The sequence below is a fragment of the Dipodomys merriami genome, unplaced genomic scaffold, assembly GCF_024711535.1.
Source record: "Dipodomys merriami isolate MVZ:Mamm:240054 unplaced genomic scaffold, mDipMer1.0.p SCAF_6, whole genome shotgun sequence".
Taxonomy (NCBI): Eukaryota; Metazoa; Chordata; class Mammalia; order Rodentia; family Heteromyidae; genus Dipodomys; species Dipodomys merriami.
Window position 1 is genome coordinate 9,823,313 of NW_027206179.1, and position 12,593 is coordinate 9,835,905.

A 12,593-nucleotide genomic window follows, 5' to 3' on the forward strand; every position below is an offset into this window, starting at 1 on the left:
GTCTTGGGGTTTATTTTGTTTAACATTATCTCATGTGGTTGTATGTACATACTTTTGACTTTTTCTGCTTGTCCTAGACATGTACTAGTCACTGTAAACAAGGGAAACCAGGTGACCTATGTCTCTTTGGGCCTGGTTTACTTCACTGAATATAATTTTTCCAAGTCTATTCATTTCCTAACAAAAGAGGCAATATCATTCTTTCTGATGGAGGCATAAAATTCATATTTTTTTCTTTATACATTCCTCTACTGAGCCCATATGGATTGGGTCCATATCTTAGCTATGGTAAATAATCCTGCGATGAGTATGCTTGTGCTGGTAGCTTTTGTATGATTTTCTTTACAATTTTTTGGGTAAATGCCCAAAAGTGGGATATGTAGGTCATGTGGAATCTTTTGAGGAACCTCCATGCTGCTTTCCAAAGTCATTTAACAAGTTTACACTCCCACCAACAGTGAGGTAGGGATCCTTTTGGCCACATCCCCTCTAACATCTGTTGTTACAGGATTTCTTGACTATAGCCATTCTAGCTGGGGTGAGGTGGAATCTCAATGTTATCTTGATTTGCATTTGTATTATGGCTAGAGAGTCCAGCATTTCTTCATTTGTCTATTGGTCATTCTCATTTGCTCCTCATAGAAATCTCTTTTTAAGTCTTTAGCCCATTTGTTAATCGTGCCGTTGTTTCTCTGAGGATTTGTTGTTGGGAAATTGAGTTTTGTAATTCTAAGTATATTTTAGATATGAGACCCTTGTCTGTTTTATGGCTACTAAAGACCTTCTCCAAGTCTGTGGGCTTTCTGTTGATCTTGCTAGCTATGTCCTTTGTCAAGCAGAAGCTCTGTGGTTTCATGCAGTCTCATTTGTCCAACCTTTCTTTGATTGGTTCTCCTGCTAAAATCAATGCTTTGAAGCAAGAGGGACTCATCAAAGAAAGAGAATTATATACCTATTTAGTTGATGAACAGCAAAGGCTTCTCAGTAAAATTCTGGCCAACTAAATTTAACAACTAATCAAAAGAATCATACACGATGATCAAACAGGACTCATTCCAAGAATGCAAAGCTGGTTCAATATATGCAAGGCAATTAATGTAATTCAACACAACAACAGAAACAAGGACAAAAACTACATGATCACCTCAATAGATAACAAAAAAAAGCATTAGATAAGACCCACTAGCCCTTTATGGTAAAAGGTAGGGAGAATCTAGGAGACAATGGAACATTCTTCAATATAATAAAGATTGTATAGGACAAACAGATAGAATGATAATTTACAGTGAAAAGTTAAAACGATTTCCACCAAAATCAAGAATGAGACAGGGAACACTACTTTTTCCACTCCTCTTTAATATAATATTGAAATTCCTACCTAACTCTAGGGGAGGGAAGAGACAAACATAAAGAGGATCCAAATATGAAAAGAAGTGAAACTCTCCCTCTTCCCAGATGGCATGATACTGTATATAAAGAAACCCACAGACTCCTCTCCCAAGTTACTTAAACTCATCTGAAACTATGACACGGAAGAAGGGTCTGATATTAACCAACAAAAATCAGCAGCTTTTCTTCTTTTTTAATATCTTTATTATCATGTGATGAACAGGGGGTTTACAAATACATAAGTAAGGTAATAATTACATTTCTTTTTAAACACTGTCACCCCTCCCTCATTTTCTCCTGATTACCCCTCCATATTAACTTCCCCCCAAGTTGTATACTTCATTTCCAACATAGAGTCAAGTGAGTACCACTGTGGTATTTGATCATCCTTTCTCCTTATTTTTCTATGATTCACATTCCTTTCCACAGATCACATAAACTCATATGTAAGACAAAGAGAACAGAAAACTAAAAAAAAAAAAGAAAGAAAAAAAGAAATGACTATATACAGGGCATTTCAAGAAGAACAACTTGTTTTCAATTCTTGGAGTTCATGCTGATATACTTCATTTCATATGTTCCTAAGCACTTAGCAATTGGGCTATTGAGATTCCCTGTTAAGAATATCATAGACATATTCTAGCTAGCACAAATTAGGGAAGCCATGCAACCTTCAGTAGCTTTGATGAATGCCAACAATGAGAATAGCAAAGCTGAAATCAGGAAAACATCTAATTTTGCAGTAGACTCAAAAAAAATTAGCAATTAACTTAACCAAGGATGTGAAGAACTTCTATAGAGAAATCTTTACAAACATGAACAAAAGGAAATCTAAGAAAATTTTAAAAAGTGGAAAAACTGGGCTAGGAAGGTGGCTAAGGGGTAGAGTGCTTGCCTTTTATGCATGAAGCCATAGGTTCAATTTCTCTGTACCGCATAAGCAGAAAAAGACAGAAGTGGTCTTATGGTATTAGTGGTAGAACACTAGTCTTACGCTGAAGAGCTGAGGGAAGTGCCCAAGCCCAGAGTACAGGCTCAACAACCAGCAAAAAAAATGGAAAAGCCTCCCATGTTCCTGGATTGGGAAGATTCATACCATGAAATGACAATACTGCCCAATGCTCTCTACAAACTCAATGCAATACCCATCAAAATCCCAACAACATTCCTCATTGAAATACAAAACACAATCCCAAAATCCATGTGGAATAACAGAAGACTCTAAATACCAAAAACAATCCTTACCAGAAAGAACAGTGCTGGAACAATGTCAATACAAAACTTCAAACTCTATTATGAAACTGCATTTATAAAAATACATTAGCACTAGCACATGAACACACCTCAGGATTAATGAGTAGAATAAAGGTCCAAGAAATGAATCCAAGATCTTCGGCCACCTAAACTGTGATAAGGGAACAAATAACACGGGATTGAAGAAAGCATATTAAACAAATAGTGCTGGAAGAACTGGCTATACAAGTGCAGAAAACTGGAGCTAAACCTTTATATTTCACCTTGCGCCAGAATTCATCACAAATTATGAATGAAACACCTTAATGTAACACCAGATACTCTGACAATATTTCTAAAGGCATAGGGGAAATAGCAGGGCACTTTGGCACATGTCATAACTTCCTAAATAAAGATCCAAAGCCACAACAAATCAAATAAAGGCTGAAATCAGGAAAGCAAATCCATTCATAATACCCCACAAAAAATAAAATACCTAGGAATTAACTTAAACAAAGAAATGAAGGACCTCTATGATGAAAACCTGAAAAAGGCAATCAAAGCCAAACTTAGAAAGTGGAAAAATCTCCCATACTCCTGGATTAGAAGGATAAACACCGTGAAAATAGCCACACTTCACAAGGTTATCTACAAATGGAATGTGATGCCTATCAATATCCCAACCTCATCCTTCAATGAAATAGAAAAGGGAATCCAAAAATTCATATAGAACAATAAAAGAACACGAATAGCAAAAATGATCCTTAACAGAAAGAACAGTCCTGGAGATATAACAATTCCAAATTTCAAACTCAACTACAAAGCCATAGTAATCAAAACATCTTGGTAAAGGCACAAGAAGAGACCTCAGGACCAATGGAATACAACCAAAAACACAGAAATGAATCCATAAACCTACAACCACCTAATCTTGGATAAGGTAGCGAAAAAAATAAAAAGGAAGAAAGACAGCCTCTTCAGTAAATGGTGCTGGCAAAATTGGTTAATCACCTGTAGAAAACTAAAGCTAGATCCTTATATATCACCCTGCACCAGAATCACCTCCAAATTGATCAAAGACATGAGAGTCACAGCAGACACTCTGAAAACATTAAAGGATGCAATAGAAAAAAACCCTAAGTCTCCTTGGCACAGGCGGAAATTTTCTTAATAGAGACCCAGAAACACAACAAATCAAAGAAAGGTCTGAAAAATGGGATTGCATGAAGCTGCAGAGCTTCTGCATGACAAAGGACATAGCTAGCAAGATCAATAGAAAGCCCACTGATTGGGAGAAAATCTTCACTACCATACAACGGACAAGGGTCTCATGTCTCAAATATACCTGGATCTCAAAAAATTAAATCCCCCAGAAACAAATCTTCAAAGAAACAACATCCCAATAAATAAGTGGGCTTACAGAGAAAGTTCTCTGAAGAAGAAAGGATGGCCACTATTTTCATGAAGAAATGCTCAACTTCCCTAGCCATAAAAGAAATGCAACTGAGTTACCACGTCAGCCCAGTTAGAATGGCTGTAATCAAGAACTCTAATAACAACAGATGCTGGAGGGTTGTGGACAGAAGGGAACCCTACTGAATTGATGGAGGGTGTATAAACTTGTTCAAGCACATTGGAAATTGGTGTGGAGTTTCCTCAAAAGACAACACAGCAATCCCACTTTGGGGCATTTACCCAAATGATTACAAACAAGACCATACAAAAACTACCAGCACAACTATGTTTGTTGCAGCATTATTTACCATAGCTAAGGCATGGAACCAACCCAGATGCCCCTCAGTAGATGAATGGTTCAAGAAAATGTGGTATATATACATAATGGTATTCTATGCCTCTATCAGAAAGAATGAAATTGCCTCATTTGTTAGGAAAATGGAAAGATTTGGAAAAAATTATTTTAAGTGAAGTAAATGAGGCCCAAAGAAACTTATGTCCCATGCCTTCCCTTATTTGCAAAAATTACTATATGTCTGAGACAAGCACAAATGGTCAGATAAGTTGATGTTGGGCAAAATGAACGCCAAGAAAAGGACTGAAATGCTTTTTCTTGCTTGCTATTGTTTCTAACTTATTTATAAGATGATTTCTTTGTTGCATTGTATGTCCTTGACCTGAAGAGCTGAGCTACAGTACCCAGGTCCACAGTTCAAATCCCATCACCGACAACAAAAAAAAAAAATTAAGTTTAGGCAAACAGGCCAAAGAGAAGTTATTTTTCCAACTGTAAGTGGACTGTCTTTTAAATTTAATTTTTGTATTACTTTAAATTTTCTAGTGTATATGGTACAAATGGTTTTCATTATGATAGTTTTATAGGGCAAATGAAGTCTTTATCTGATGCATCTTTATCCATTACTTTTTATTTCCTCTTAAATATTAAATTACCCTAATTGCCTGCAGTATTTTATTTTCATTCATGCATAGAAAATCCCTAATGTTTCCACAGTATATATCTAAACCTTTGAAAACAAAAACAAATCAGATAAAATTTTCATTTGGCATTTCATTCCCAATACTACTTGACACAGACACAGACACAGACAGAAAGACATACAGACATATGCACATACACATGTGCATAGACACACACACACACACACACACACACGCACGCACGCACGCACGCACAAAACAAAGATAGGGAAACCTTGACGCAGAGGCCAAATCCAGCCTTCGTTTTCTGAATAAAGTTTTATTATAACACAAAAGAAAAAAAATATGTTTTGGGTCCGTTTGTGGGGCCTGAACTCTGGGCCTAGGCGGTATCCCTCAGCTGTTCAGCTCAAGGGTAGCGCTCTATTACTTGAGCCACAGTGCCACTTCCGTCTTTATTCTTTTTGCTTATGTGGTGAGGAGAAATTGAACCAAGGGCCTCAGGCATGCGAGGCAAGGGCTCTACCACTGAGCCACCTTCCGAGCCCTAAGAAAAATAATTTTATATGACTACATTTTCCTTGTTCCATTTTTTCTATTTCTGTGTTTCTATTTATCTGTCAGATTCTCTATTATGTGCCATTGCTCTCTCCTGGGCTGCCACCCATTGGGTGGGGGGAGGGAGAGAGGAAGATTGAGTGGCAGGGCACGGGGGAGGATGGGATGGGATAGGAAGGAGAAACAAAAGAGGAGGCTACAATGCTTGAAAAGAAATGTACACATTATCTTTCCCATGTAATGGTAACCCTTCTGTACAGTATTTTCACAATGAAAAAAGAAAATGTCATATATATATATGACATATCTCTCCATGGAGAGAGAGAGAGAGAGAGAGAGAGAGAGAGAGAGAGAGAGAGAGAGAGAGAGAGAGGAATTCCATGCCTTTATCAGAAAGAATGATACTGTCCAATTTGTAAGGATATGGACAGACTTAGAAAAAATTATATTAAGTGAAGTAAGCCAGGCCCAAAGAAACATAGGTCCCACCATTTCCCTTATTTGCAATAACTAGGATATGAATAGGACAAGCAGAAAAGGTCAAAAGGTATATACATATAACCATATAAGATGATGTTAAGCAAAATGAGCACAAGATAGAGACACAAGAGGATTTATCTTCGGTTGCTATAGTTTTAATGCATTTATAGTGTACTATGTGATTAATTTGTTTCCCTTGTATATTCTACCCCCATACTATAACCCTGTTTTCACTGTATTTGATTCCAGTGTCATATATCTTGTATACACATTTTGATAATTTGGAGAGGAGAAAGGAAATAATGAAATGCTGAAATATGGATACAGTTTATCCCATTGTAATAATAAGATGTACAAGACACTATGTTGAAAATGAACTGTACAATGCTGGGGGAAGGAGTAGGGGAAGTGGGAAGGGAAGGGATGGTAGGGTATAAACAAAGGAGAGGATAACAATGCCTGATAGAAAATGTACTCATTACCTTACTCATGTAACTGTTAACTGTACAGTACTTTTACAATAAACATATATATTAAAAGAGAAAATGTGCTGTATTCATACAACAGAATTCTATTCTTCTATCCACCTGTGTTTTAAAAGTACATATGTGGTATGTATTTTGATACCCAGTGCATGATTGTGAACAAGTGGAACAAAATATGTCCACTACCCTGAGGTAGTTCTGTTCTCCAGAGCCTCTGAAGTCTCTGCATGGAATTTGGGTGTAACACATGTTGTCAATTTGAAAACATAGAGTTGCTTTTGATACTGCTTTAGCATTGCGATACAGAAGAATTTCCTTTCCTACCACTTATTCTTAACCCAGTGCAGCATGGAAATATCTTCATCTGTATTTGCATGTATAAATTCAATTATCAATTTGACGGCAACATTTCAGAATGTCAAAGTAGAAATCACTTTCGACGTTGGTTGTGAGTGATTGGCATATCATTGGTGGGTTCATAAGCAATACTGCTTCCTCAGGCAATAGTAAATGGCTGTATTTCTAGAGGCCCTTTCATATGGAATTCGTATGAAAGCTGTTGGTATCAACCCCTAAGATTCTATGGCTATTATTTACATTGTGTGTGTTAATTGACCCTCTGGGTGTGATGTTCTCAAAATGTTAGCTGACATCTCACAGGCATAGATTTTGTGTGGACATTTACCATGCACAGGGCATGGCATCCTCTGAGGGAAATCAGGTGCACCATCCCAAATGGCTTTCATGCAAACAGTTTCGTGACAGAGATGTTGGACAAACTACATCCTGGAAAACTCGATCTCTGGGGCCTCACTAGCTGTGGTCTTTGATGGAATCATAACTCCTGGGTGAAGAACACAAATGGACAAACATGTTTTCCAACTCATGTTTTTCTCCTGGATGAAGGCCACAGATGTAGAGCTCCAGGGAATACTTATACACATGACTTCTGGGGATTCACAAGAGGCTTTGATGAAAGGAGAGCTATAGTGTAGATCTCTATCAATAAAAAGACACACATGCACTTATAAAAACATATATGAATATGCAGGCCTAACATGTTGGATTCACATCCAGACAGAATTTCAGCTTGGCAAAGACATGTACCTTTTGACTTTCAAACTCCTTCTTCTCCAGCTTCCCCTCCTCTTCAGGTCCTTGGCTGGCAATAGCTGCTTCTCTACTATGAAGCACCGAGCACACATGGATGGAGATGTGACCATCACTGGGTTTTTCCCTCTGAACACTTTTGGAATAGACCACAGTAACAGCCATGTTTCCAGTCAAGAAGAGCACACACCGTAAGTAATTCATCATTCTATTCCCATTTGAGTTTCATTCTGAGGAAAATCTAGGTGCACACATCAATGTTCTCTGTCTTTTCTATGCTGAACTCCATCTCTATTGTACCAGGAGCAGCTCAAGTTCATTATTTCATCTTACATCTGTTAAGCAATTTTCTGCTTGCTACTAGGACAGGATTTTATTTCCTACCATACAGCTTCTTCTTTCCAAGATGGTAAATTTTTCACTTTTCTCCAGCATGCCTGTATCTCCTCCATTTCATTTGTCATTGCAGAAGATGAAGTGATGTTACTACAATCACCCTGAGTCACTGCAATGAGATCTGAACTAAAAGTCTGCAACCACATTTCCTTCATGCTTAGGTCAGTACTGTGAGAACTTTGCTTTAGGAACACCTATATTTTGAGAACATGGATAAAATTTCTTATCATCAGCTGGTGGCTCAGGCTTGTTAATTTTACTCTTGGTGCTAATATTAAGGATCAGTACTTGAAGCCAGCCCATGCAGGTACATCTGGGAGAATTTTATCTCCAATTAACCTAGAAAAACCTGGAAGTGAAGCTGTGGCTCAAGTGACAGAGTGTTAGCCTGGAGGAAAAAAGCTCAAGGACAGTGTCCAGGCACTGATTTCATGTCCTAGGACTGTCTAACACACACACACACACACACACACACACACACACACACACACACACACACACACACACACACAGCCTCTCTCTCTCGTTCTCTCTCACTCTCTCACTGGAGAAAAGTAGTTACTGTTTCCCTAAGCCTTGTGTCATTATTTTATGTCAATTATGCTACACGACACATGCCTTACCAGGCAGGTTAGCATTATAAAGATCACTTACAGAAAAATTTTATCTGCCAAAGTTCTATTTTACTTGTTATCATATATGTTTCTTCTTTTTGGTCTTGAACAGAGAGCCTCACTAGTAAAAGGAAATACCAAAAAAAAAAAAGAAAGAAAAATGACTTGCAGAACATCAACAGATTCTAACAAACTATTTGATTTCTATTGCAAGAGATAATGTCATTGTAACTATCATTTACACTTGTTTAAAAGCGCTGGTTTGACAAGTAGACACTGAGGTAGCTGCCCACAATTGAGAGCAGTGATACCAGGATAGTAATTACTCTCTTCTGAGCTATGAAAGAAATATGGCCTTATCTTATATGTCATTGGTATGTTTATCTTTCTTCCTTTGTGATGGTCCTTGGAACTCAAGGCCTGGGCACTATCGCTGAACACTTTTGCTTAAGGCCAGTACTCTAGCATTTGAGCCACAGAACCACCTATGGCAATTTTGGGTGGTTAAAGGGAGATAAGAATCTCACCAACATCCCGGCCCAAGCTGGCTTCAAAGCATGATCTGAACCCAGAGAAAGTGAAGATTCAAGGCTAGGAGTGTCACCGGGAACCTAACCCCCCCAGTCCCAGGGAAAGCAGAGGAAAGGGTGAGTCCCTTGATAAGAACACTGTCTAGGCAACCAAACACAGACCTGAAGACAAGACATCTTTATTTTTAGGATGACTGGCATCCATGCATCAGAACCCTGAGCTCTGATGTCCAAGTCTGTACCAATATATTAGGTTAAGTAAGCCAATCATATTAGGTTTAGTAAGCCAGTCCCAAAGAAACAGAGACTCTATAGTTTCCCTCATTGGAAATAATTAGTTTGTCCCTTAGATACTCCTGAGAGAGAACCATAACAGCTCAATAGGTATGTACATATGTACATATGTACATACATAACTAAATGATACTAATTGAAATAAACACCCAGACCTGGATCAACAGGTCTTCTTTTTTTGATTGTTGACCTTGTTGTGGTCAATATACTGTATCTAGTTCTTTCTTCTTATTAAATTTAATTCTTATTTTTTCTTTGGTTTACCCCTGGCAATCACTGTCTTTGATTCCAGTACCCTATGTTTTTGTGTGTACATTTATCTGATTTGGGCAAGGGGAATAACAAAATGCTGAAACAAGGACAAAGGATGAACCATGCAACAACAATACACACAAGACACTAAGTAGGAAATGAACTTTACAATTTTGAGGGAGGCAAGGAGGAGTAGGGGATGGAAGGGATAGTGGGAGAAAAACAAAGGGATGGGTAACAATGTTTGACAAGAAATGTACTTATTAGCTTACTCAGGTACAACATCTTTATAATGAAATACAATTTTTAAAAAAAGAAATTTTCCTTGAAAAACACCTCATGTAAGCAACTAGTAATCAGTTAATTAAATTGAATATTTTTAATTACAGTAATTTATTCATTTATGGTTGACAAATAATTCATAGCATTTCCATATTCTGTGCATGTTTTTACTGCTTTCTTTGTTGATTTCTGGCATCACTACAGTGTGATGGGCACGTGTGTCAATAAACACACTTTCAATACCTTTAATATCTGAATGGTTTTATTCAACAGCATAAAGAAAGCAATCGATATGGAGGGTTAATTTCATACCTGGATATTTTGCCAAAGTTCTGTATCAACTCTACTAGCTTGAGAGAGGAGATATTTGGAGTCCCTTTAGTACAGTATAATATCTGTTTTACTTCTTGCTTCCCTATTTGGTTCCCCTAAATGTCCTTCTCTTGTTTACTTCTCTTGCTGGAAATTCCAATGCTATGTTGAAGAGGAATGGAGAGAATGGATGTCCTTGTCTTGTTCCTGATTATAGGGAAATGGCTTTACTTGTTCAACATTGAGCATAATACTGGCTGTAGGTTTGTCATATACAGCATTTATAATATTGATAAAGATTACAAGGATTCCTAGCTTCTCCACGGTTTTTATCACAAAGGAGTGTTGGATTTTTCTGCATTGAGCAGGATGATCATGTTTCTGTTGATGTGCTGTAGTATGCTAACTGACTTATATAGTTTAAACCAAATTTGCTTCCCTGGGACAAATCCAGTTTGACCATGCTATATGAGTTCTTTCATTAGTTTGGAGTTCATGTACCAGTATTTTGTTGAGAACTGTCTCATCAATGTTCATCAAGGAGATAAACCTGAAGTTTCCTTTCCTCAATGTGGCCTTATCTACTTTGTGGATAACTGTAATGCCTGCTTCATAGAATGAATAGTGTTCCCTCACTTTCATTTCCATTGAAGGGTTTTATAATTGATAATTCTCCTTTATCCGTCTTTTAGAATTTGCTTGTAAAGGCATCAATTCCTGGGCTTTTCTTGGAAGTGAGATCTGCTATTGCCAGTTCAATCTCATTGTTTCTAATGGGTCGGTGTGTTCATTTTAATTTATATATTTGGTTTTACTTTGCATTGTTACTATAGAGTTGATACACAGAAGGCTCACAGTGACATGTGTTAGGTAATCAATATCGAACACAATTCTTTTTGAACCATGTCTCCCCTTCCATCTCTTTCTCCCAGTCTTTCCCTCCAGTCCATACGCACAAGATGGCCAGTTCATCTTCCACATAGTATCTAGTGGTTAACACTTGTTCCTCCTTGGTCCAACTTTTATGTGGCCCCCTGACCCTCCAAAATATAAACAAAAGGAGAAGAGACCAAAAAAGAGCTTTGATGGGAAACAAAAAAGTCTTTTGTTTCCTTTCCTTTGAGTTCATTTCATAGCATATGGTTTTATATGGCCATATATTATATAGCTATTGAGCCATCATCCCCTATTCCTATGCTTGTCCTCTCTTGGCCTACATATGTTAATGTCTAGGGTCCTATATAAGTGTGTGTGCACATATATTTATTTACATATTTATAAATTTACATATTTGTCAGTGTGTTTACTTGTAGATTTCCAGATATATTCCACTTACAGAAACCGGGGGAAAACATTCAACCTCTATTTCTTTGGCTCTGGCTTACATTGCTTAATATAATTTTTTCAAAGTCTTTTACGAATGGTTAATTATCATTTTTTCTGACAGATGAGTAGAATTCCATTTTGCATCTATACCAAATTTTCTTCTATTTGTTCACTAAGGTTTATCTACTTTGATTTCATATCTTGGCTATGGGAAACAAGACTGAAATAAACATGGCTGTTTAAAGCTTGAGGCTTCAGTGTGGTCTGGTTTGTGGTCCATTGGATATATGCCCAGGAGTAGCATTGCTGGGACTAAAGGAAGCTCTGTGTTTTGTCTTTTAAGAAACCTCCATACCACTTTCCAGACTAGGTGAACAAGTTTACACTCCCACCTACAGTTTCATAGTATTCCTTTTAGGACTCATCCCTGCCAACTTTTGGTATTGTTAGTTTTCCTGATAAAGTCCGCTCTAATTGGAGTGAGGTGGAATCTCAATGTTATTTTGATTGGCACTTGTCTTGTGGCCAGAGATGTTAAACACTTGTTCGTTTGTGTGTCTATTGGCCATTCTTTTTCTTCCTCAGAGAAGTCTCTCTTTAAGTCAGCCTATTTATTGATTGAGTTGTTGAGTTTAGGGAGGTTTTTTGGAGGGTTAATTTTTTGAGCCCTGACTATATTTTAGATATGAGGCATTTGTCTCATGTGTACTGAATGAAGACTTTCTCTCATTCTGTGTGTTATTTACCTTGTTAACTATGTCCCATGCTATGCAGAAATTCTTCAGCTTAATTCAATCTCATTTATCCAGTTATTCTTTAATTTGTTTGATTGTGTATCTTTTAGAAACTCTTGCCCCATTCCAAGAAGGTTTAGGATTTTCCTTACCTCGTCCTGTAATATTTGCATACTACATGGTTTTTAGTCCACTTACACTTGA